The 25,450-nt window shown below is 37.9% G+C and overlaps 1 long non-coding RNA gene and 1 pseudogene across 1 annotated transcript; both read left to right on the forward strand.

The window, feature by feature from the left end:
• The first annotated feature begins 3,544 nt into the window (after nucleotides 1–3,544).
• LOC135747204 (uncharacterized) lies at nucleotides 3,545–7,386 on the forward strand. Its single transcript, XR_010531783.2, has 7 exons — nucleotides 3,545–4,029; nucleotides 4,591–4,671; nucleotides 4,811–4,884; nucleotides 5,505–5,597; nucleotides 5,765–5,827; nucleotides 5,894–5,992; nucleotides 6,701–7,386. It is a non-coding gene; the product is annotated as an uncharacterized lncRNA (long non-coding RNA).
• A 307-nt stretch (nucleotides 7,387–7,693) lies between these two features.
• Nucleotides 7,694–9,958, forward strand: LOC135747038 (soluble scavenger receptor cysteine-rich domain-containing protein SSC5D-like; annotated as a pseudogene).
• Nucleotides 9,959–25,450: the final 15,492 nt, after the last annotated feature.

Here is a 25,450-nt window from a genome sequence, read left to right on the forward strand (position 1 = left end):
ACCAATAAATATAATAACCAAATATTATTCTAAGATCATGAAGCCGTGTATTTGTTCATGTTTGTGTCATGAAAGACTAACCAACACTTTTTTTTAGATGTTAACAAAGTTAGTTGTGTTGCACATCATAGAAGACAATGTTAGTATCTGTTAATTTTAACATTAGGTGAAAAATAGTTAATTTTTGGCTTTTTTCTTCCGGGTTTAAACTCCATATCGTGTAAACGTCATGACTGACGTGGCAAATTACCGTAGTGCATCATAACCATCAGTCTCTCATTACTATTTATAAGATAGAGTGTTCTTATCCAATGCGGAGACTTTTGCTTTTGTGTGTGCGCGCGCTCGTGCATGTTCTCCGTGCGGCCAGGTCAGCCGAGGGAGGGGTGTCTGGGGCTCAGGATAATCGCACATGGATACGGTTCTGAAGTGAATGTGTTAAATATTATATTCGTTTAATTATTTCTGTAATACTGCTAATCTTAGTAAATCTTAGCTTATATCAGTTGCCCCGCCCACTCATCGCCGTTCTTCTCACAGCATCCACACCCATTTAAGTTGCATTTTTCAAAATGATGATGAGGTAGACTGGAGCTGAAACAGCTGGGTTTCATGGCGCTTTAAATAGGTCAAATGCTGTGTCTCTATGTTGCTTTCAAATACAAGTTGTGACTTCTTGTTTTAATAAGCATGTCAACAGAAAATAAGTCATCATGTGTCACAATGTATAGTCAGGGTACCCGCGGAGTCTTAAAAGTCTTGAAAAAGTATTGAATTACATATAACTATATTAAGGCCTTAAAAGGTATTGAATTTCACCTCAAAGTCTTGAATTTTTCACGGAGGTCTTAATTTTTTAAATGATCAATAGATTTATATGCACGAAAACCATGCGCGATCGACAGATACGAGCACAGAACACTATTCGCGCGGGAAAGCATCCTTGCGTGTTCACAGAACATTATTTGCGCGCAGAAAAACGTCCTCCCGAGAGCGCACCTCTGCTCAGAGCGCAAAAACGCAGTCACGCAAGCAAACGCTGGGATGAGCACTCGCTCGACTCTTTCTATGCGCTCGCAGCTGCACAACACGCACTTGCTCGATCAAGATGACTTGGGACTGTGGGGGCGGGACAATGACGGGTGTCCAAGCACCTGTGATCGGTTGTTTGATTTTTGTTTGATTCAGTGACACACACTATCTTCTGTTCCACAATCCGTCTCTAGTAAATCTAGGTAGAGAAGACACGTTTTATTATGATCTGTATGTCGGAGAAGTCTTGTGTGATCCATGCAATAATAAGCTTTAATTTTTAAACTATTATATATTTTGTTTACTGTTTAATTAGTTAATATCATCTTGCAATATATACTATAGGCTACATATTGACATTGTCACACTAAGTTAGTATTAGAAAACTTTAGTATGGTCCTGTAAGATTAACAGAAAAGATTAACAGAAATATATCTATATAATATATGAGCTTGTGTCCAGTTTTTTGTCTGGTGCAGTGAACAAATCTTTTGTCTTTTAAGGGTCAAAATAGCATTACATTTTAATTTGTTGTTGTGTTTGAGGGGTTTTTGTTTCATTTGGCTTAATATGGTTAATTTGTTTGTCAGTATTGTTCTGGTTCAGAGCATAACTGATGAGTGTTATTAGATGTTGTTGTTGTTATTATCTTAACTAAATTAAACAGCAAAAAATTAATACCTTAAAATTGGTGTTATTGTTTGGTTTGCAGCTTATGGCATGGATCGAACAAAACTATTGTTTTAACATAAATTACCTTTTCCGACATAATGGTCATATTAAAATGTGGCGGACTGCACAAGATAAAGAGGAGGGCCTGGCCCTCCAGTTGCCCATCCCTGATATAGGGATTTTTAAATTTATAATAAATGTATAAATGTACATTTAAATCTATTAAATCTATTTGATTGTTGATTTTGATTGTTGGGTAAAGATAAGGGTTAGGCCAGGGGTTCTCAAAGTTTACATTCAAAGGTCCAAATCTGAATTCCCATAATTTTCATAGGTCCGGAAAAACTTTATGTAAATCATTTGTTTATATATCAAATCAACACATATAGTTTGGGAAAAACATAAGTGTATTTTGCATTTAAAGTTAAAAAAAAATAAAATAAATAAACACAAGAAATATGCCAAAAGTAACCAGGTGCAAAATACAGAGCAACCTAATTAGAGAAATGGCACAGTTTGTTCTCCATCAGATGCATAAACCATGGCAAAAAAGTGTGGTTGGTAGGCAGAGACTTAATATGTGCTGCAGACGAAGAACCAGACACACGGAGCTCCAGGAAATGGCTTAAGGATATATTTATATTACTGTTCTTCAAACCTTTTCAGGTATTTTCATGATTATGTTTGAGGAGTGTTGCTTTTTTTAAATGCATGTTATAAACGACTCAAACCAACAGTGATTGATAAGGACTTAATGATCAAAAGCCGTAGTACATGAAGTAGCTGTGCATAATATCTGGGTGTGATGGCTACAGCGTCACACAGGAAATTTTTAAATAACTTGTTTTATTTTCAGATCAGGACTACTCTTAAATCTAAAAAGAAAAGAAACTAAACGAATAGTTTACAAGTTTAATATGCATTTGTAAAATAGCAAATGCACACATTTAATCAATCACATAGAAATTAATGCACTTGTAATATGAAGTGGACGCAGGTCCGGATCAAGTTGCCGTCGGGTCCGGATCCGGACCGGAGTCCGGACTTTGAGAACCCCTGGGTTAGGCCGTTTGGCCTTGGACTCAGCCTTTCAGAGGCATGTTGTCATGAATGTTCAAACACTTGTAATTATAGTAGTAAAAATAGTAATTATTTGAGGTATATTACATTATTTAAAATGATTTATTTTACCCGAATGGTGCGATGTAGGTATTAAATTTCAATTGAAATTGTATTAAAAAGGTCTTAAAAAGCCTTGAATTTAGGTTTGACAATCCTGGGGGTACCCTGATAGTGAGCCAATGTACACGAAATACTGATTAACTACCTGGGGCTAGGGAACTGATTGAGACACACGGATAAACGTGCTATTCACACCCAGTTTGCCACTTGGCATTAAAACCTAGACCAGATGTTCGAGTCTAGAGCCCTGTTGTTTGTTGCGTAGTGATGGGGGTTTTTAACCCAGCGGGCATATGACCGACCTTCAACGTTGAAATTTGGTTGAAATTAGGTCAGTTGTTTGTTCAACGTTGAAACAACGTTGAAACAACGGTGAATGGTAAACGGTTGAAAAAGGTTAATAAAATGCTTAAAAATCAACGTTGAAATTTGGTTGAAATAACGTCAGTTGTTTTTTCAACGTTGATTCAACGTTGAAACAACGTTGAAACAACCGTGAAGTAAATGGTTGCAGAGAGACAATAAAATAATGTTTTATAATATGAATCATTCAGAAAAAAAATTTAAAAACTCATTTTATAAAATTGATGACATTATAAAAAAAATTAACAAATAATTGAATATACAGGTAGCGACGTAATCTCGCGAGATTACGCGAGACTGGACTGTTTTAACGGCTGTCTTCGAGATCTTGCGTATCACAGGAGAAAATGCTTCAGAGAAAGAAGAGGTAAGGAAATATAAGTCAATGTAAACGCATAACGTTATTTTATTCACATATACAAAGTGGTATGACAAAAAAAGCACGATGCCAAATCGGGTTTTTTTCTGTTAGTTGCGACTGTATTCGTTATAGTAGTTAATTTGCTAGTCCACGGGATGTTCCCGCCGAAATTGGACTTCGTTATTATGAATATTAATAAATTAATATGAGGTGTGTTTTTATCAACTTAACCACTTGGTTGTTTTTGCTTCAGAAAAGCAACTAGTTATAAATGTAAGGGCTTTTTTGGACAACTTCGGTGAAAAAGTGTTGATTTCGTAGTTCAGTCAGCGTAACTTATATCCGAGAGGTCTTACAGGCGCCACAGACACCTATCAGCCTTTTGTAAGGAGGAGCAGCTCGAGTGCGGTGCGGTCAGTGTAAGCTGCTTAGTTTCTCAAATTCATATTACTGATAAAGTGTTAAAACTTAGATGAGATGTTGGTGTTTTATGGCTCACGAATTCGCAATAACGGATACGTATAGCAGTTCGTGTTAATGACATTAATCCAAACTTATTGATGACGTGATAACATGGGCGTCGAATCCAATATTAATCATGCTGAGGTTTTCTCGACGGGGTAATGTGTATAAATGCAGTTATAAAATTAAAAGGGACAAGATAGTCGACGTGACCCTCATGTTTCCATGGTAATCAGTCAATTACATAAACGTTTATGATCGCATCTGCGGTCATTCGCGCAGTATCCATTATTTTAAGCGGCATGAAACACTTAAGTTAACTCCTTTGTACGAAAATATCATGTCGTGTAAGTTGGCATGTTCTATTCGAATTGAAATACATTGTAACGGTGTAATTTTGCTTACTTGTTGAATAGTTAGCAAGTTTTAATGGAAATAGAAAATATTGGTTATCTAGACAAATGTGCTCTTATTATCAGTATATTTTTATAACTCTTTTGTAATGTCTTCGTTATCAGAGCCCTTCAAATTAGAAAAGTGAGAATGATCTTGTCAATGCTGAGATTTTCATGCATCAACAGCCACTACATCTGGATCAGGTAATGTTGTGTTAACCCTGCTATTCTACAATATTTACTTAAATGCAGTATGCAAGTGTATGTATTCATGTTCTGATAAAGTCATTATAGAATTCTCTTCCAATGTTGCACTAATTTTACTTTTTTATATTTTGTCAAGATTGAACAAGAAACAGACAGCAAGGGTTGTCAGATCAGAAACAGAATGACACACAAACACAAGAAACTTCACAGGTGAGAATTGAGAGTGGCTTTTTAAAAACACCTGCTACTTGTTTCTCAAGACTGGTTTATCATTGTCATTAGGAAAATATAAGAAACTAATTTAGGATACAATGGTTACTTTTCAACACAGCAATTAATTTCTTTTGTATGCCACTATTCCTTCTACAGTATGTAGGCCTACATATTTCAAACACTTTGTTTTCAGTATACAGAGACAAAAGTTAATCCAGTGTTCAGAGTGGATGGTGATGCAAGTTTTAAAGAAGCTTCATATTGACAGAAAAAAATGGGTCTTTGTGGTGGTGTACATGACAGCATTTATTTGTTCTTATCTTTATGTATTATGGCTTTAATCATAATTTTTTTAATTGTCAATGAGCTGCCACCTACCCTGGTAATGCACCACCAAGATACCATGTTGTAATAGAAATCCGTAATTTACCATTTCTTTTTTGTGAAGCGTCTCCCCTAAAACCTTACAATGCATTTAATATTTGTTTTGTAATCAGATCAAGTTCTACTAATCCTAATAATTAAGATGCAGTGTTTTGTATTTCACAATTTATGATTTCTTTTTAAAAGGGGCTATGATGACTTGTTTTTATTTTATTATGTGTTTTAAATTGTAGGCAGATCAACATGCAATTTGAAGACGTGTGATAAAATACAGAGAGGTGAAGTAGTGTGTCTTTCCAGATCCCCAAATCATTCCCCCTTAAAAGGTAATGAATAGTGTTATGACAAAAATGTAAACATTCTTAATTTCTTTAAAAGTTGTACTTGGGCCACAGTTTTCTGTATTTCTTACCACAAGATTACATTTATATTTCTATACTAATGAAATATGTTTTTCTTTTTCCAAACTTTATCAAATGCAATGATCGCTAAGATGAGCTGAAGAGGAGATTTGGGAAGATGCTGTTTCATAAGTCGCTTTGCCAGATCACCTGTGGTAAGTTTGTAAAACATATATTAAAAATAGGATTATAACATCTCCTAATCAAAAGTTTTTGATCAGGTTGGGATGTCTGCTAACAAGATGCCTTGCTGGTCTGAGTGAGTTTAAAGTCTTACACAGACAGTCCAGAAGTTCTGAAGTCCATCTTCGATTTCATTGGTAAGGGACTACACAAAAGGCTGTTTGACCCACACGTAAAGCAACCTGTCAGTGTTTGCTTTGTTAAGCATCTCATTTGGGCGTGTTGAAAATATAAAGTCAATATCACTTAAGCGTTCAGTATTGGATTCATTTGTAACCAAATCGATCAGAAGCACCATTCACTACCATAGTATTCTTTTATCCTACTATGTAAGTCAATGGTGCTTCTGGTCAGTTTGGTTGCAGACATTCCTTAAAAAATCTTTGTGTTCATCATGACACTTTAAGGTGTAGAAACATCTCAGCAACCTCAAGAGAAATTGGAGGCAACTGAGGTAAATTGCAGATGTTGTTTCAAAGGGTCTGAATATGTATAATGTAAATATGATGTGTTTTCTTTTTTCATACATTTGCAAAAGTTTCTAAAATTCTGTTTTTACTTTGTAAAAATATCTAAACAATTACAGTATCATGCAACAACATAAAATTGAAAGTGAAAGGTGTATGATTTCTGAATGCACTGTAGATTATCTTAATTGAACCTCATTGTCATCTTCGTAAACACAACAGCTTTGTTCCTTCATCAGATGACTATGCAATGTTTCAAGTCAGACTATCAAAGAAAACGCATCTTGCCCTGATGTGCAATAACAAGATTTTTTTGTACATGGGCTAAAATGCAGCATTTTTTGAAAATTAAATATCTTGTTTTTTCCCCCTCTTTAGATGCTGTCATCGTATTAAGTACAGCATGAGCCAGAATAGATGTGTGGTGGTGGCCATAAGAAGACTGTCAACTAAACCAACAACAAAATTCATATTTGCAGTTTTTCTTGAATAAAGTTTTTCTATTCAGATTAATAAAATGACTTTTAAACATGATTTTGTTTCATATTTTATGATTTTATTCTATATTTAGAAAATTCCACTTCTGCACTACTAACTGGAAACCTAACTGTTTGAAAGAATGTGTTTTTATCCATAAAAAAATATTTTTAACAGCTGCTTTCATGTTTATTTGGAAAGGGTAGGCACCTGCCATCTTATTTGTCCACATTTAAACTTTACCTTCCTTAAGTGTTTAGTTTTATGAATGGGGTTGTACTGTAAGTTATGCGTAGCAAGTTGCATTCATATGATAATTGCATTAAAAATGACACGTTTACAGTAAATCATTTAGTGAGTATTGCAGTGTAAAGTAAAAATCTATATTTAGTGTTAAAAACAACAAGGAAATAGAAGGTTGAAATTGCGTCATGATATCAACCATAATTCACCTATGTTGAAAGTGTGACGTTGAAACAACGTCGTGATTTCAACGTTGAAATTTTTTGCAAAACCGAAAGGTAATCCAACGTTGATTCAACGTTGGTACCTGACGTTGATTCAACGTTGAATCAACGTTGAAATGCCGACTGGGAAGTAAACCCGAAATTAGCAAATGTGGCTCTCTGTGCTGTATTTAGTATACCATGATGAATTGAGCATTTGTGCTAAAACTGTAAAGCTCATGTAAGCCAAATCTGCCAAAGAAATAACAATTGAACATAATTTAGAAAAAGTAACACGCCAAATTGGCTAGTGATTTGACAACTTTTCCCGGCACTGCTGATTTTTACCCGCATTTGGCGTGTTGGTGGTTGTTTCAAACCCTGTTTGTAACACAGCATTATGCAAGAGTAGATGAGTTTGTAGATTTGCAGACAGGAAATTCCAAGAATGACATGTATTGAATTTATGGTTTTCATCCACTTTTCTTCAGATGTTAGACTGAATAATGGAGCCAACCTGTGTTCTGGAAGAGTGGAGGTTTTATATAATAATCAGTGGGGAACCGTCTGTGATGCTGGCTGGGATTTAACAGATGCTGCAGTGGTGTGTAAAAGCATGGATTGTGGGTTTCCTATAGCATCAACGACCGGGGCTTTCTTTGGGCAGGGTTCAGGATCTGTGTGGCTGGATAGTCTGAGTTGTTCTGGGAATGAGGCAACAGTGAAAAATTGTCCATCAAAGGCATTAGGAACAAGCACCTGTAGCCATGGACAAGATGCTGGAGTTGTCTGTCGAGGTAAGGTAAAATGATCATTTATGACTAATGATAACATTTTGTGCCAGAAAGAGCTTATACTGTGTGTGAAACTAATATTTCCTGCAGATATAAAGCTTGTGAATGGTACGAGTCCATGTAATGGCAGACTTCAGGTTCTTTATGATAATCACTGGGGTTCAGTGTGCCACACTGGCTGGGGTCTGGAAGAAGCCACGGTTGTATGTAAAGAGCTGGGCTGTGGTGGCCTTGTAGAGCTGCAGTCATTTGTGGGTCCATATGTGGGGCCAATTTGGATGGACAATCTTACATGTAATGGAAATGAGTCGACAGTGCGGAACTGTCCATTTACTGGATGGGGTGCAAGCAGCAGCTGTGCGGATGAACTTTACGCAGGAATTATTTGCAACAGTAAGTTAGTTCAATTTTAAACTTCCTTTTAAATCACAGCTAATTCAGCATATTTTTAAAGGTTTATATTGTAAATTAGAAGAACATTTGTTTAAATGAATGTCACCAACAAAACACACATAGACACATTAATAAATTAATAAATTTCTTTTTAATTAATCATGTTACTTAAAATCATACGCTTAAAATACTTTGTGAACAACAGAACACAGCATGATGTTAAGGTGTTTTATAAAATTAAAAGGTGGATGAGGCATTTATACTTAACACACTCACTGTTGCACTATTCTTAGAAATGACAGGGGGCCACTTGAGTAATCGAGTCCAGAAGTCAGAAGTAGTAGAAGTCATTAGCTGAAACAACTCCACTTTGCATCGTGCTGCATTGCACATTGGGTGTGCATTATTTTCGAATAATTCAACGGCCTGTCGTCAATTATTCCTTACATATCTATCTTATTTTTTGTGTGTGTTGGTTTTGGACTTGATTGTTTAAGTGGGCCCCTGTCATTTCCAAGAATGATGTTCACAAACACAAGTAAAATATGTCTGTCATGTAGGTCATATGTGCATACAATCTATACAGTATTATTTTGAATAAGGCAAATAACTCATTAAAAAAGCTCTGGAATTCGAAGATTCTAAAAAGTAGAAAGTGGAGCTTCGCTTGTCATTGGTCACATGATTTCTACGTTAACAACAAAAGCTTTGAATCGAGGCCCCATTTTGCACGCCCATTTTTGCTTGACACAAGCTCCAAAGCCTCGGCTTGAATGTCACATCACCACCCTCTAAATAATACCACATTTGGGTCCTCAACCTTTCTAGTCTCAGATCAGTATGTTACATGTACGGTCACATTTGTGACTGGAAAATACTGCCAACAGAGTAGACAGTCAGTCACATTCATATACAAGTAACATGGCGTTATATTACGGAGAAACACAGTTTAGTCATTAATGTGCCCAAGTTTGTTTATTCTGCATATATTTTTTTAAACTCATAAGATACAAGCTGAAAGAATAACAGCATTATTAACTTCTTAAATAACAATAGGTGCTTGGGCCCTAATAATTTGTAATATAATTCTATGTTGTTTGTCTGCATTGAGTATATGCGACGCAGCATCGTTTTAAGAAACTAAATTGCTAGAATAACTTTGACACAATTGCATCTACTTTTTTATCCACTCTCTTTTAGATGTAAAACTGGTAGATGGAGATAATCTGTGTTCTGGAAGAGTGGAGGTTTTATATAATAATCAATGGGGAACCGTCTGTGATGCTGGCTGGGATTTAACAGATGCTGCAGTGGTGTGCAGTAGCTTGGGTTGTGCGACTCCTACAGCAGCAAAGACCGGGGCTTTCTTTGGGCAGGGTTCAGGACCTGTGTGGCTGGATGCTGTAGGTTGTACTGGGAATGAGCCAACATTGAGACATTGTCCATCAAATGCATTAGGAACAAGCACCTGTACCCATGGACAAGATGCTGGAGTCATCTGTAACCGTGAGCTTAAAATCCTTTAATACATTTTATGTTGGTCACCCCAAAATATAAACTCTTATTTATCTGCTTTAAACTTGTTTACTAACAAAAAGAGACATTTAATTTTGACTCTTTTCTTGTGATTCACATTGTTTTGTGACAAAATTGTTGGTCATTTATGATGAAAATGTTCCACTGGAGTACAGCACAGAAATCAATTTTTCATTATTACAGTGCATTGAAAATGCGCTGTACTGTTCTTACTGGGCTTTTTATTATTATTATTATTATGTTGGCTTGAAAAAGCCAACATACTGTTATTGCTTTTAAACTTATTATGTTGGCTTTGAAAAAGCCAATATATTGTTATTGCTATTAAACTTATTTTTATTATTATTATTCCGCTTTCTTCTGAGACTAAATTTCCGACACTAACTCGTCCTAGGGCTTTCAAGCTACATGCACCAAATTTTCCACAGACCTTCAGACTGCTCTGACTTAGTGTGCTATATCTTTTCTAACTGATGGGACCTTCTGAATTCCTAAACGGGGGGCTCGAACACCCCAAAATTTCCATTGACTTAACATTGAGACAAACTTTGACGGGTCATAGCTGTGAGTAAGAAACTTGTAGAAACTTGTGGCTTACCACATTTAAGGAGGCTGACAGGCTCTGTAAGAACATACATCACAATGGGGTGTAAGCTATACCCCTGGGGTGTAAGAGGCCCCCAAAATTTCCCATTGACTTATAATGGGGCAGGAAACATGCCCATATAAGGGAATGAAAGCGTCCCAGATGGAATATCTTTACTTTAGAGTGTTGTAGAGACATGGGGGTGGGCTCATTTTACTCAGTCATCCTATCAGTCTCTTAGGATCGCCCCAAAGCTATTTAGCCACGCCCCTAGCAACAATTTTGGGTACCCTAGCAACATCTCCCATAGACTACCATTATAAAAAGCCCAGATGGATATCTTTACACCAGAGTGTCATAGAGACATGGGGGTGGGCTCATTTTACTCAGGCATCCAATCAGTCTTAATAGGATTCTTATTGAGGCATTAAGCCACGCCCCTAGCAACCAAATATGAACACCCTAGCAACATAATAAACAAAGCCTTTTATCTCTTGATCTGAACATCATAGAGACATGGGGGTTGGGTCTTTGGGTCATGTTAGCTTCATGCTAGCTCCATGCTAAGTCAAACTAGCTTCATGCTAGTTTCATGCTAGCTTTATGCTAATTTCATAATACATTTTGTTAAGTTCATGCTAAATCATGCCAACTTCATGTCAAATCTTGTTAGCTGCACGCCAAATAGTGCTAGCGTCATGCTAATCATGTTAGCATCATGCTAATCATGCTAGCTTCACGTTAAATCATGCTAGCTTCATGCTAATCATGCTAACCTCATGCTTACTTCATGCTAATCATGGTAGCCTCATGCTAGCTTCATGCTAATCATGCTAGCATCATACTAGCTTCATGCTAATCATGCTACAATCATGCTAGCTTCATGCTAATCATGGTAGAATCATGCTAGCTTCATGCTCATCATGCTAGAATCATGCTAGTTTCATGGTAGCATCATGCTAGCTTCATGGTAATCATGCTAACATCATGCTAGCTTCATGCTAATCATGCTAGCATCATGCTAATCATGTTAACATCATGCTAGCTTCATGCTAATCATGCTAGCATCATGCTAGCTTCATGCTAATCATGCTAGCATCATGCTAGCTTCATGCTAATCATGCTAGCAACATGCTAGCTTCATGCTTGTCATGTTAGCATAATGCTAGCTTCATGCTAGTCATGCTAACATCATGCTAGCCGCATGATAATCATGCTAGCTTCATGCTAATCAAGCTAGCTTCATGCTAATCATGCTAGCATCATGCTAGCTTCATGCTAATCATGCTAACATCTTGCTAGCTTCATGCTAATCATGCTAGCATCATGCTAGTTTCATGCTAATCATGCTAGCTTCATGCTAACATCATGTTAATCATGCTAGCTAATCATGTTAGCTTCATGCTAATCATGCTAGCATCATGTTAGCTTCGTGTTAATCATGTTAGCATCATGCTAGCTTCATGCTAATCATGCTAACATCATGCTAGCTTCATGCTAATCATGCTAGCATCATGCTAACATCATGCTAGCTTCATGCTAATCATGCTAGCTTCATGCTAGCTTCATGCTAATCATGCTAGCATCATGCTAGCTTCATGCTAATCATGCTAACATCATGCTAGCTTCATGCTAATCATGCTAGCATCATGCTAGCTTCATGCTAATCATGCTAGCATCATGCTAGCTTCATGCTAATCATGCTAACATCATACTAGCTTCATGCTAATCATGCTAGCATCATGCTAGCTTCGTGTTAATCATGCTAGCTTCGTGCTAATCATGTTAGCATCATGCTAGCTTCATGCTAATCATGCTAACATCATGCTAGCTTCATGCTAATCATGTTTGCATCATGCTAGCATCATGCTAGCTTCATGCTAATCATGCTAGCATCATGCTAGCTTCATGCTAATCATGCTAGCTTCATGCTGATCATGCTAACATCATGCTAACTTCATGCTAATCATGCTAACATCATGCTAGCTTCATGCTAATCATGCTAGCATCATGCTAGCTTCATGCTAATCATGTTAGCATCATGCTAGCTTCATGCTAATCATGCTAGCATCATGCTAGCTTCATGCTCATCATGCTAGCATCATGCTAGCTTCATGCTAATCATGCTAGCATCATGCTAGCTTCATGCTAATCATGCTAGCATCATGCTAGCTTAATGTTAATCATGCTACCTTCATACTTAAACATTCTAACAGCCAGATAGCCTACTAAACTAAACTTCTGTCAAACCGTTTTAAACGTTCAAGCTACGCTTTTTCAAGCCAACATAAAGTTTGTCTTCAAACTTTAATATCTAGTTATTATTATTCTTTCTTCTCCTCCCAAAATTTCTGACACTAACTCGTCCTAGAGCTTTCAAGCTACATGCACCAAATTTTCCACAGACCTTCAGACTGGTCTGACTTAGTGTGCTATATCTTTTCTAACTGATGGGACCTTCCGAATTCCTAAACGGGGGGCTCGAACACCCCAAAATTTCCATTGACTTAACATTGAGACAAACTTTGACGGGTCATAGCTGTGAGTGAGAAACTTGTAGAAACTTGTGGCTTACCACATTTAAGGTGGCTGACAGGCTCTGTAAGAACATACATCACAATGGGGTGTAAGCTGTACCCCTGGGGTGTAAGAGGCCCCCAAAATTTCCCATTGACTTATAATGGGGCAGGAAACATGCCCATATAAGGGAATAAAAGCGTCCCAGATGGAATATCTTTACTTTAGAGTGTCGTAGAGACATGGGGGTGGGCTCATTTTACTCAGTCATCCAATCAGTCTCTTAGGATCGCCCCAAAGCTATTTAGCCACGCCCCTAGCAACAATTTTGGGTACCCTAGCAACATCTCCCATAGACTACCATTATAAAAAGCCCAGATGGATATCTTTGCACCAGAGTGTCATAGAGACATAGGGGTGGGCTCATTTTACTCAGGCATCCAATCAGTCTTAATAGGATTCTTATTGAGGTGTTAAGCCACGCCCCTAGCAACCAAATATGAGCACCCTAGCAACATAATAAACAAAGCCTTATATCTTTGGATCTGAACATCATAGAGACATGGGGGTTGGGTCTTCGGGTCATGTTAGCTTCATGCTAGCTCCATGCTAAGTCATACTAGCTTCATGCTAGTTTCATGCTAGCTTTATGCTAATTTCATAATATAGCTTGCTAACTTCATGCTAAATCATGCTAGCTTCATGTTAAATCTTGTTAGCTTCACGCTAAATAGTGCTAGCTTCATGCTAATCATGCTAGCATCATGCTAATCATGCTAGCTTCACGTTAAATCATGCTAGCTTTATGCTAATCATGCTAACCTCATGTTTTCTTCATGCTAATCATGCTAGCCTCATGCTAGTTTCATGCTAATCATACTAGCATCATGCTAGCTTCATGCTAATCATGCTAACATCATGGTAGCTTCATGCTAATCATGCAAGAATCATGCTAGCTTCATGCTAATCATGCTAGCATAATGCTAGCTTCATGCTAATCATGCTAACATCATGCTAGCTTCACGCTAGCATCATGCTAGCTTAATGCTAATCATGCTAGCATCATGCTAGCTTCATGCTAATCATGCTAGCATCATGCTAGCTTCATGCTAATCATGCTAGCAGCATGCTAACTTCATGCTAGCAGCATGCTAGCTTCATGCTAATCATGTTAGCAGCATGCTAGCTAGCTTCATGCTAGTCATGCTAGCATCATGCTAGCTTCATGCTAATCATGCTAACGTCATGCTAGTCATGCTAGCTTCATGCTAATCATGCTAGCTTCATGCTAGCTTCATGCTAATCATGCTAGCTTCATGCTAGCTTCATGCTAATCATGCTAGCTTCATGCTAGCTTCATGCTAATCATGCTAACTTCATGCTAATCATGCTAGCTTCATGCTAATCATGCTAGCTTCATGCTAGCTTCATGCTAATCATGCTAACTTCATGCTAATCATGCTAGCTTCATGCTAGCTTCATGCTAATCAATGCTAGCATCATGCTAGCTTCATGCTAATTTCATGCTAATCATGCTAGCATCATGCTAGCTTCATGCTAATCATGCTAACATCATGCTAGCTTCATGCTAATCATGCTAACTTCATGCTAGCTTCATGCTAATCATGCTAGCATCATGCTAGCTTCATGCTAACATCATGCTAGCTTCATGCTAACATCATGCTAGCTTCATGCTAATCATGCTAGCTTCATGCTAGCTTCATGCTAATCATGCTAGCTTCATGCTAATCAATGCTAGCATCATGCTAGCTTCATGCTAATCAATGCTAGCATCATGCTAGCTTCATGCTAATCAATGCTAACATCATGCTAGCTTCATGCTAATCATGCTAGGATCATGCTAGCATGATGCTAATCATGCTAGCATCATGCTAGCTTCATGCTAATCATGCTAGCATCATGCTAGCTTCATGCTACGCTTTTTCAAGCCAACATAAAGTTTGTCTTCAAACTTTAATATCTAGTTATTATTATTCTTCCAACCAAATTTCCGCAATTAATACGGCTCGAACCGTTTAACTTAGAAACTTCATTCAAACTCTCAAACGTGCGGACTATTCGGGAATAGTGTGCTATGACTTTTATAAGCGATCGGGGGTACGGTCTTCGCCCCAGGGGCGAAAAAGCAGCCGAAAAATCCCATAGACTTAACATTGCGACAAACTTTGACGAGTCGTAGCTCAGACCTAGGATTTCACAGAAACTTGTGACTTGCCACATTTGAAGAGGCTGGCAGGCTCTGTAAGAACATACCTCACAATGGGGTGTAAGCTGTACCCCTGGGGTGTAAGAGGTCCCCAAATTTCCCCATAGACTTATAATGGAGCAGGAATCATGCCCATATAAGGAACTAAAAACGTCCCGGATGGGATATCTTTGCAGCGCAGTGTCATAGAGACATGGGGGTGGGGTCTTTGGGTCATATTAGCTTCATGTTTGCTTCATGCTAAGTCATGCTAGCTTCGTGCTAGTTTCATGCTAGCTTTATGCTAATTTTATAATAAATCTTGCTAACTTAATGTTAAATCATGCTAGCTTCATGTTAAATCTTGTTAGCTTCATGCTAAATCATGCTAGCTTCATGCTAATCATGCTAGCATCATCTTAATCATGCTAGCATCATGCTAATAATGCTAGGATCATGCTAATTTCATGCTAAATTCATGCTAACTTCATGGTAATCATGCAAGCATCATGCTAGCTTCATGCAAATTATGCTAGCTTCATGCTAATCATACTAACATCATGTTAGCTTTATGCTAATCATGATAACATCGTGCTAGCTTCATGCTAATCATACTAACATCGTGTTAGCTTCATGCTAATCATGATAACATCGTGCTAGCTTCATGTTAATCATGCTAGCATCGTGCTAGCTTCATGCTAATCATGCTAGCATCGTGCTAGCTTCATGCTAATCATGCTAGCATCGTGCTAGCTTCATGCTAATCATGCTAGCATCGTGCTAGCTTCATGCTAATCATGCTAGCATCATGCTAGCTTCATGCTAATCATGCTAGCATCATGCTAGCTTCATGCTAGTCATGCTAGCTTCATGCTAATCATGCTAGCATCATGCTAACGTCATGCTAATAATGCTAGCATCATGCTAACGTCATGCTAATCATGCTAGCTTCATGCTAGCTTCATGCTAATCATGCTAGCATCATGCTAGCTTCATGCTAATCATGCTAGCATCATGCTAGCTTCATGCTAGTCATGCTAGCTTCATGCTAGCTTCATGTTAGTCATGCTAGCATCGTGTTAGCTTCATGCTAATCATGCTAGCTTCGTGTTTATCATGATAACATTGTGCTAGCTTCATGCTAATCATGCTAGCATCGTGCTAGCTTCATGCTAATCATGCTAGCAACGTGCTAGCTTCATGCTAATCATGCTAGCATCGTGCTAGCTTCATGCTAATCATGCTAGCATCGTGCTAGCTTCATGCTAATCATGCTAACATCGTGCTAGCTTCATGCTAATCATGCTAGCATCGTGCTAGCTTCATGCTAATCATGCTAGCATCGTGCTAGCTTCATGCTAATCATGCTAGCATCGTGCTAGCTTCATGCTAATCATGCTAGCATCGTGCTAGCTTCATGCTAATCATGCTAGCATCGTGCTAGCTTCATGCTAGCATCATGCTAATCATGGTAGCATCATGCTAGCTTCATGCTAATCATGCTAACATCATGCTAGCTTCATGCTAATCATGCTAGCATCATGCTAGCTTCATGCTAATCATGCTAACATCATGCTAGCTTCATGCTAATCATGTTAACATCATGTTAGCTTCATGTTAATCATGCTAGCATCATGCTAGCTTCATGCTAATCATGCTAGCTTCATGTTAATCATGCTAGCTTCATGCTAGTCATGCTAGCTTCATGCTAGCTTCATGCTAATCATGCTAGCATCATGCTAACGTCATGCTGAATCATGCTAATCATGCTAGCATCATATTTCATCATGATAACTTTTTTAAATCATGCTAGCTTCACACTAAAACATGTCAACAGCCAGGTAAACTACTAGACTAAATTTCTTTTACATTTCTGGCAATCAACTTTTTGCATTTTCATGCACTGGTAATTCCTTGGGAATTGCATATCTAGTTTTAAGGTGATGTTTTGTCTTTGCATGGAAAAGAGGTTTTTTTACATTTCTCTTTTGTTATTTCACAGAAACAAATTAAAGCTTACATATTTGAATCAACATGATGGTGAATAAATAATGATAGAATATACAAGAACATTTGAGCATTTTTTAATAACATGGCCTTTTTTATGTTTAGCTCCTGTTAGGTTGGTGAATGGTGATAACTCATGTTCTGGACGAGTGGAGGTTCTTTATAATGGGACATGGGGAACAGTGTGCATAGATAACTGGGACTCTACTGATGCTGCAGTGGTGTGTAAAGAAGTCGGATGTCCGACTGGCGCTGAAGCGAAAGCATATACCTACTTCGGACCTGGTGTAGGAACAATATGGATGGATGATGTTCACTGTACAGGGACTGAACTGTCATTAAAGGTGACATAGAATGATTGAACAGAGTATTTATCCTTGTTCTGTGATGTGACATGTAGACAAAACATTTTTTGTTTGGGTCTGTAATGCCTTAGAAGCTTCCTAAAAACTTCTCTCAGATAGCTCTATTAGGGTGGGGGATTTTAAACAAGTGGTTTTGCACCTATTTGGCTCCCCCTACTGGCTTAAACGCAATCTCATTACTGATTGGCTGACTTTGCTGCCACTCAAAAAATGTAGCCAATTATTTTAAAGTGGAGGGGCAGTTAGATGCCTGTGATGTCATAAGCATCAGTTTTTCAGATTGGGCCGTTTTCTGGCTGACATTTCTAAAAGAGGAATTTCTATGAGACTGAGATGTTTAGCATGTTTAGCACTTTTTGTATGTTTGTGAATGTGGGTAGACTACCTTTATTCAACATAGACAAGGTAAAAATGGTTTTTTATTCTCTGTCCCCTTTAAAGGAGTGCAGTTTTCGTGGATGGGCATTGCACAACTGTGATCATTTACAGGATGCTGGAGTCATCTGTCGAGGTAGGATAGAATCAGTGTTTTGCTGCCTTTTCATTGTACACAACAAACAACGTCTGTCATTCATTTCCTATATCACACAAGAGCTGCGATCATCTGCCAAAGCTAATATTTTGTATGTCAGTTTCGTATATGGCCCCATAGTCTTTTGTTCTGGCAGTCTGAAAATGAGCCAATTTTTTTATAAAACAAATATTTGTAATGTTCTGCGTTATTCTGCCACTTCACAACCAGATAAAATGCGCCCCCCTCTTTGTTGATTCAGGGCAATGTGCGCAGCACACACACAAACATGTAAGTCAGAGTTGTATAGTACTTAAGTATTTTTACTTTACTTGAAAAACATACATTCCAAAACATATGATCATAATTTTTACTCCACTACATTTCATAATTTCAAGTTTTTGGTTTATATTTAATATTTAAGTACATTAAACATCTAGTAATTGTTTGTACTTTTACTTAAAGGTGGAAAAGAGGATGTTTGTTTAATACATTTTTGCAATATTACTTGAAACTGTCTTTACTAAATGATAAAAGACTAATTAATAAAATTAATAATTAATTATTAATATACGTCATCTGTGCAAAAAATAGGGCCTTAAAAACATCAGCCAATTCCTCATGTGGTCATCGCATAAGCGATTGGCCCTCTGGCTTGTCAATCACTGCCATTACGATCCTTGTGAGGGACGTGCGTGCTCCAGTAACTAAACATTAAACGTTTTGTTTTCATTGTCGATCCTGCTTTCCTCCTCGAATTTGCACCACGGTAGAGAAGAAACCCGAAGGAGGACGCAAAAGAAAGACTTATTTAAAGGCACTGGGAATAGGAGAAAATTGTCAGAAGAACGTAATGTAAACAGAGTCGTTTTTTGGAGAAACATTTCAACGCTGGAGAGCAATGAAGGAACAGAGAGGTGTCAAGACAGACGCGCAGTTCGCAAAATTCTTCCCGACAGGTAACAGTGATTATTCTTTCTTTGGGGAATAATTATTGTTGTACTGTTATTCAAGTATATTGACGTTGTTCTTGTACTTTAGTTGTAAGGCAGTGACCAGTCTGCTACATACTAGTTGAAATGGGAGTAGCGTAGACTGATCTAACGTTTTAACGTCTTATTTGTTTATTATCATCATTTCACATAATGAATCCACTGACGCGAGTCACGCGACACAGCATATGCCGGTGTTAAAGGGACACTTCACCCATTTGCATTAATATTTGTATAGTTAGAACCCCAGTCATGTTTTTGAATGGTCGTGCATCATTTTCTCAGTTGCTGCTGAGACAGGAGAAATACAGATTTCAGTGTTGCACTTCCTTCTTTCAATGATGTAAAAAGCATCATTTTGCATCATTGAAAGAAGGAAGTGGAATATCTTTGTTGACGGGGGGAGACTACAAACACCCATTTTCTCGGTCAAATAGGCACCAAATTCTAAATGTATGTTACATTTCGACTACAAATATGACGCACTTTCAATAAAGAATAATGTTTCTACGGGTGAAATGCTCCTTTAAACAAACTCGTGTTCAAATATTCGTGCACGAGTTTTGGAAGGCGTTCCCTAGAAATGAGCTGTGAAGGAGGGAGGCTGTTCTAACGCATGCGCTCATTTAAAAAACTCAGTAACCTTTTTTGGATTTTTATTCTCAGTCGGCGAAAAACATCCTCTTTTGCGCCTTTAAGTAAAAATTATTTTCTTACTTTTACTCAAGAAAGTAAAAGTACACAATTTTTATGTAATTAAGGTACCAAATCAATCTTAATATGCAATATATAATGAATACACAGTATGATTTTATGCTTTAATATGTAGTGAACATTTTTAAGTATTGAAAAGTAAATCTTTTCCCAAGACAAACACTCCAATAAAGCACAGATACTTGGAAAATGTAACTAAAATACTTAAGTATTATACACCTCTGCATTTACTGTATGAAAGCACGGTTGCTGCCTCTGCTTTTGTGGTTGAAATGCAGAGCTACGAACTGGCCAGGATTTTAGACGAATATTTAATGAGAACATCGTTTTAGTTAAGTAAAAGAACTAGTGATGTAGTACTGTACTCGAGTCAACCATTTCTGCTTTCTCGTACTTGTCTCAGACTCGTTCCTTCAAAGACTCTGTCTCGGACCACAGTGACAGGAGAAGGACTCGAGTCCTCGAGACGATTGCATTTTTTATGTTCATATAAAAAATCACACAACACAACACAATAGTAATAAAATGCAATGTTAACGGGCATTATTTGATAATGACATCCCATGGTGCAAAGATGCTGCCATCAAAGTCGTTTATTTATCTCTAGAAAAATAGGCAGGGTGGATGTGCTAGGGATTTTTTGGTAGTCTATATTAAGGCGTAAAGACTGCTTCTCTAAACAATTCCCAGTCAAGCTTAGTCTGTCGGCCTAACTGTTGATTATTAACTGGTGTGATATTAAATCATGAATATGAAAACTTGTATGTTTTTATGGTCTTCCCTGCTGAAAAAAACAGCATATGTTGTGTTTTGGTGCTGATTTGCTAGTGAACACCAGCTAAACCAGCATCAAACCAGCATTAGCACCAGCTAAACCAGCATCAAACCAGCATTAGCACCAGCTAAACCAGCAACAAACCAGCATTAGCACCAGCTAAACCAGCATTAGCACCAGCATCCCATGCTGGTCATACCAGCATATGTTGTGTTTTGGTGCTGGTATGCTGTGACCACCAGGTAAACCAGCATAGACCAGCATAATTCCCATGCTGGTCCATGCTGGTTTGATGCTGTTTTTTTCAGCAGGGTTGGTCTCGACTCGGACTTGCTTCCTCAAAGACTCAGTCTTGACTCGGACTCAACTCTATTTGAAAACCAACGGACTCTGTCTCGACCCTTCAAAGACTCTGTCTTAACTCGGACTCTGCATAGGCGGTCTCGTCCCATCACTAAAAACAACCCTTTACAATGCAAGAAAATCACTTGCATATGCTACTTAATCTTTACTCTAGGCGACTTATTAATTGATTATATTAGCCATTGGCAGTGATGGGAATAACGGCGTTATAAGTAATTGGCGTTAGTAACTGCGTTATTTTTTTTAGTAACGAGTAATCAAATAAATTACTGTTTCCCCCGTTATAACGCCGTTATCGTTACTGAGATTAAAATGCGGCGCGTTACTAAAATTGATCTTACTGTAGTGATTTTCAGCCGCGTATGCTCACTCTCTCAGCCAAACACTGTTTTTCTCTTGTGTGTGTTGTGAGAAACATAACGAATGATGATTGGCTTAATTTCCATCGGTAGCCAACCAGAGGCAGAGTTCACAAAAAGGCCCGCCCACACGCGCAGTCCAAGTCAGAGGAGCGAGCAGCAGTATTAAAAAATCTGAGCAACTTGGTCACTTTGTCGCTAGATTTAGCAACTTTCTATCACTTTAGCGACTTTATAGGACAAATCTAGCTATCTTTCCTGGCGTGGTTGGAGACTTTTGTAGACTGACATGAAAATACGCGTCGTTTTGTCTTCTCAACGAGCGGCGGTGCTGCTGCTGTCTGTGCCCCATCTCAAAGCACTGACATGCAGCCCGGTCATCGCGCATCAATCACTCCGAAAACACCGGCGACAGGGCGATGGCAAGTACAACAAGCTCAAAGGTAGCGGTCGCAAACACGAAGTATAAAGCACTACTTTTCCATTGTTGAGGTGAAAGGCAAGAATGTTTGTGTAATGTGCAACTTATGCCCGTGAAGAAAAAGTCTCTCCACGTCTGTGGCAAGTAATTCTGATCTAATAAAGCGCCTCACATCGTCACATGCTGCCACAAAATTAGTGATTTCTCTTTAGTATCCATTTTATTAATTTAACATATTTAATTTTGTAAGGGGCATTCAAGTTATTTGAAATATTAATTTTTTATAAGTAACGCAGTAATTACTTTTCCTGGTAATTAATTACTTTTATAATAATGTAACGGAGTTACTAACTCAGTTACTATTTGTGAGAAGTAATTAGTAACTATAACTAATTACTTTTTTAAAGTAACGTTCCCAACACTGGCCATTGGCTAATAAGTAGATTTTCCCAGTGTGTGAGTTGGAGGCTAAGTATAAGTTTAGCAAAGATATAGTTTCACTATATTAGTTGTGTTCGGTTCAAGCGATCTGTACTAAAGACTAATGGATGTGCGCTGGATGTATTTGTCTACCATAAACTCTGCATGTAAACAATGTGCTTTGTTATGTCATTCTGTCAAAATATTGTAGTTCATTTGGGATTATTCAGCTTTTAAGAACCAGTATACAATGCTTGTTTCAATGATTAAATTACTTCTATAGCTATTGTATTCTTTATAGGTTGTGCCCCTAATGTTGCTCTCAAAATATGTCAGATTGCAGTATTTCCATTTAAAATATAAGTTTTCTTATGGGGGTCATGCCCCTGGACCCCCCTAAATGAAAGTACCTTGAACCCCCATAGTCTCACAATATTCTGTGAGAAATACTGGGATCCGATACGAGCTTTGGATGCATAAAAAATGTAATTTAAGCAACTAGACCGCATTCCACCTGTCGACTGGATTTCAGTTTATTACAAATAAAGCTCTGTGTGCGAGGTGTAAATTATTATTCCTTTTTTTGTCAGTTTCACTCAAATCCTTTAAAAACTATTTATAAAAGAGAGGTAAACCTTTTAAATTTGGCAAATGGCAAACGTAAATTAAATTATTGAATTGAAAATTTATTTTGCACAAAACATTGAGCATATAGCATAGAAAATGTAAATTCAAATACAGAATTGCATTGCCATACTGAATCTTAAATTCTAAATTTCTACCAATATGCTTCCATAGCCACTAGGTGGTGAACTTCAACATTTGGAAATGAATGTCATGTGCAAGGATGGGCAGTATTTCTGTTAAATCCTGTTAAAAGCCTTAAAACTATACTCAGAGAACAAGTTTTTGCTAACTGAAGTTTAATCAGTTTTGCTGACCTGCGAGTAATAAATTACGAGACAACAGTTTCTGCAAATGGCTGTACTACATAAAATATGTAATTCATTATTATGTCTCTTGTATGTATTTAGTATTATTTAATATAGCATTATCCTTAAGAGTTTTTAGATTAGCAAAAAAGATATTGCAAGAATGACTTTGACACATACTTTAACATGTACTTATGGTTTTCGTTTACTCTACTGTAGATGTTAGACTGATAAATGTGGCTAATCAGTGTTCTGGAAGAGTCGAAGTTTTAAATAATAATCAATGGGGAACCGTCTGTGATGCTGGCTGGGATTTAGCAGATGCTGCAGTGGTGTGTAATAGTATGGAATGTGGTGTTCCTGTAGCAGCAAAGACCGAGGCTTTCTTTGGGCAGGGTTCAGGACCTGTGTGGCTGGATAATATGACTTGTTCTGGGAATGAGCCATCAGTGAAAAATTGTCCATCAAAGGCATTAGGAACAAGCACCTGCAGCCATTCGAAGGATGCTGGAGTCATCTGTCAAGGTGAGGTGAAATTATCATTTATGACTGAAAGAACTTACAGTGGCAAGAAAAATGATGTGAACCTTTTGAAATATCATAGTTTTCTGAATAAAAATTAGATCTTTATCTAAGTCAAGGCTATTGACAAACATAATGTGTATAAAATAATTACACAAAAATTTTGATCTTTCATGTCTTTATTGAGAACAACCAAAAAACCTTATAGTGCTTGTGGAAAAAGTATGTGAACCCTTGAGTTAATGACCTCAAACAAGTTAATTGGAGTCAGGTTTTAGTACACCTGGAGTCTTGTTAAAATAATACGTTTGTAGGTGTGAACTACAGCTGCTTTGACTGATAAAACCCCCTCAAACTTTTGGAGTTTGCTCTGCACAAGAAGAGCAAGCTTATGTGAGCCATACATCCCAAAAAGAGCTTTTGAAGGAGCTATGATTAACAATTGTTGCTTTCCATAAAGCTAAAAATGGTTACAAAGTTATTTTAAAGAATTTAGAAAATCACCCGTCTACAGTTAAGCAAACAATCTACAAATAGAGATGCTTTAGGACTGTTGGCCTACATAATGTGGTGTACTAAAACAAATGTAGCTCAGCTGGATCAACTGGAGGAGTTGCTGATCTATGGTGTAGGCTGGAAGTTGCTTTGGGAGTAGGTGTTACTTCAATCCCAATGACCACAGAAGTAGAATGACCTATGAGAAAAATACATTTAAAATTAAAACTGCAAGCAGTGATGGAAGGGCCCTCGCACGCATGTGCACCGCCACTCTATGGCCTTAGTAAAGCAATGAACCAGGGGGATTGAAATTTCAGTGGGTAAATATAGGCGGATATTCAAAGGAACTTTGAAGTGCCACACCTCCTTTGTGCAGCAGGTGGCGCTATGATTGTATTTGATTGTTGTAACATTGATGTGTTGAGGCCAGGACCCTTGTCAAACGTATGATGTCTGTGACAGGTCGGACATTGCATGCCTGAGTTACAACAGCTTTCTCATGGAGAAACATCACTCTTTGCGAGGCCGCCACGGACACGCCCTTCAACGAAAAGTCAAGATCTTCGCAATTTATCATCGCAAAGGGCTTAAGATCAGTCTCACCTGATATGATAATGATTTGATTAAATCTCTGAGAACAGTGAATCACAGCGTAAAACAAGGCATTTCCTGCTACCTCTAGGTGGCGCTAAGACTGAAGCTGAATATTGGCATTGAAATGTGTTCAGGCCAAGACTCTTATCAAACATGTGAAGTGTGGGGCAGATTGGACATTGTATGCCTTAGTTATAACAACTTCCGGTTTCATGGCAAAAACGCTGAACTTTGTCAGGCCGCCACGGACACACCTTCCAACGAAAAGTCAAAAGCTCCGCAATTTAACATCGCAATGGCCTTTAGATGAGATTGACCAAATATGATGACGATCTGACAAAATCTCTAGGAGGAGTTCGTTAAAGTACGAAGCCTGGAAATGACAAAATTTGCACAGAAATCACAGCAAAAATTCAAAATGGCTGACTTCCTGTGAGGTTTAGAGCTTCACTCCAAGAGACTTTTTTGTAGGTCTTGGGGTGATATATGACCCTACCAAATTTCGTATCTGTAGGATTTTCGTAGCGGCGGGGCTGTTCTCTTGAAATTTTGCAGGTGGCGCTATCGAGCCATTTTTACACGCCCACTTCTGACGCCTATACTACATGTAAATTTTCGCCACTTCGGACGCGTGTGCAAATTTTCATGAGTTTTCGAGTATGTTTAGCCCCTCAAAAATGCGATCCATTTCGGAGAAGAA

The sequence above is a fragment of the Paramisgurnus dabryanus genome, chromosome 1 (assembly GCF_030506205.2).
Source record: "Paramisgurnus dabryanus chromosome 1, PD_genome_1.1, whole genome shotgun sequence".
NCBI lineage: Eukaryota > Metazoa > Chordata > Actinopteri > Cypriniformes > Cobitidae > Paramisgurnus > Paramisgurnus dabryanus.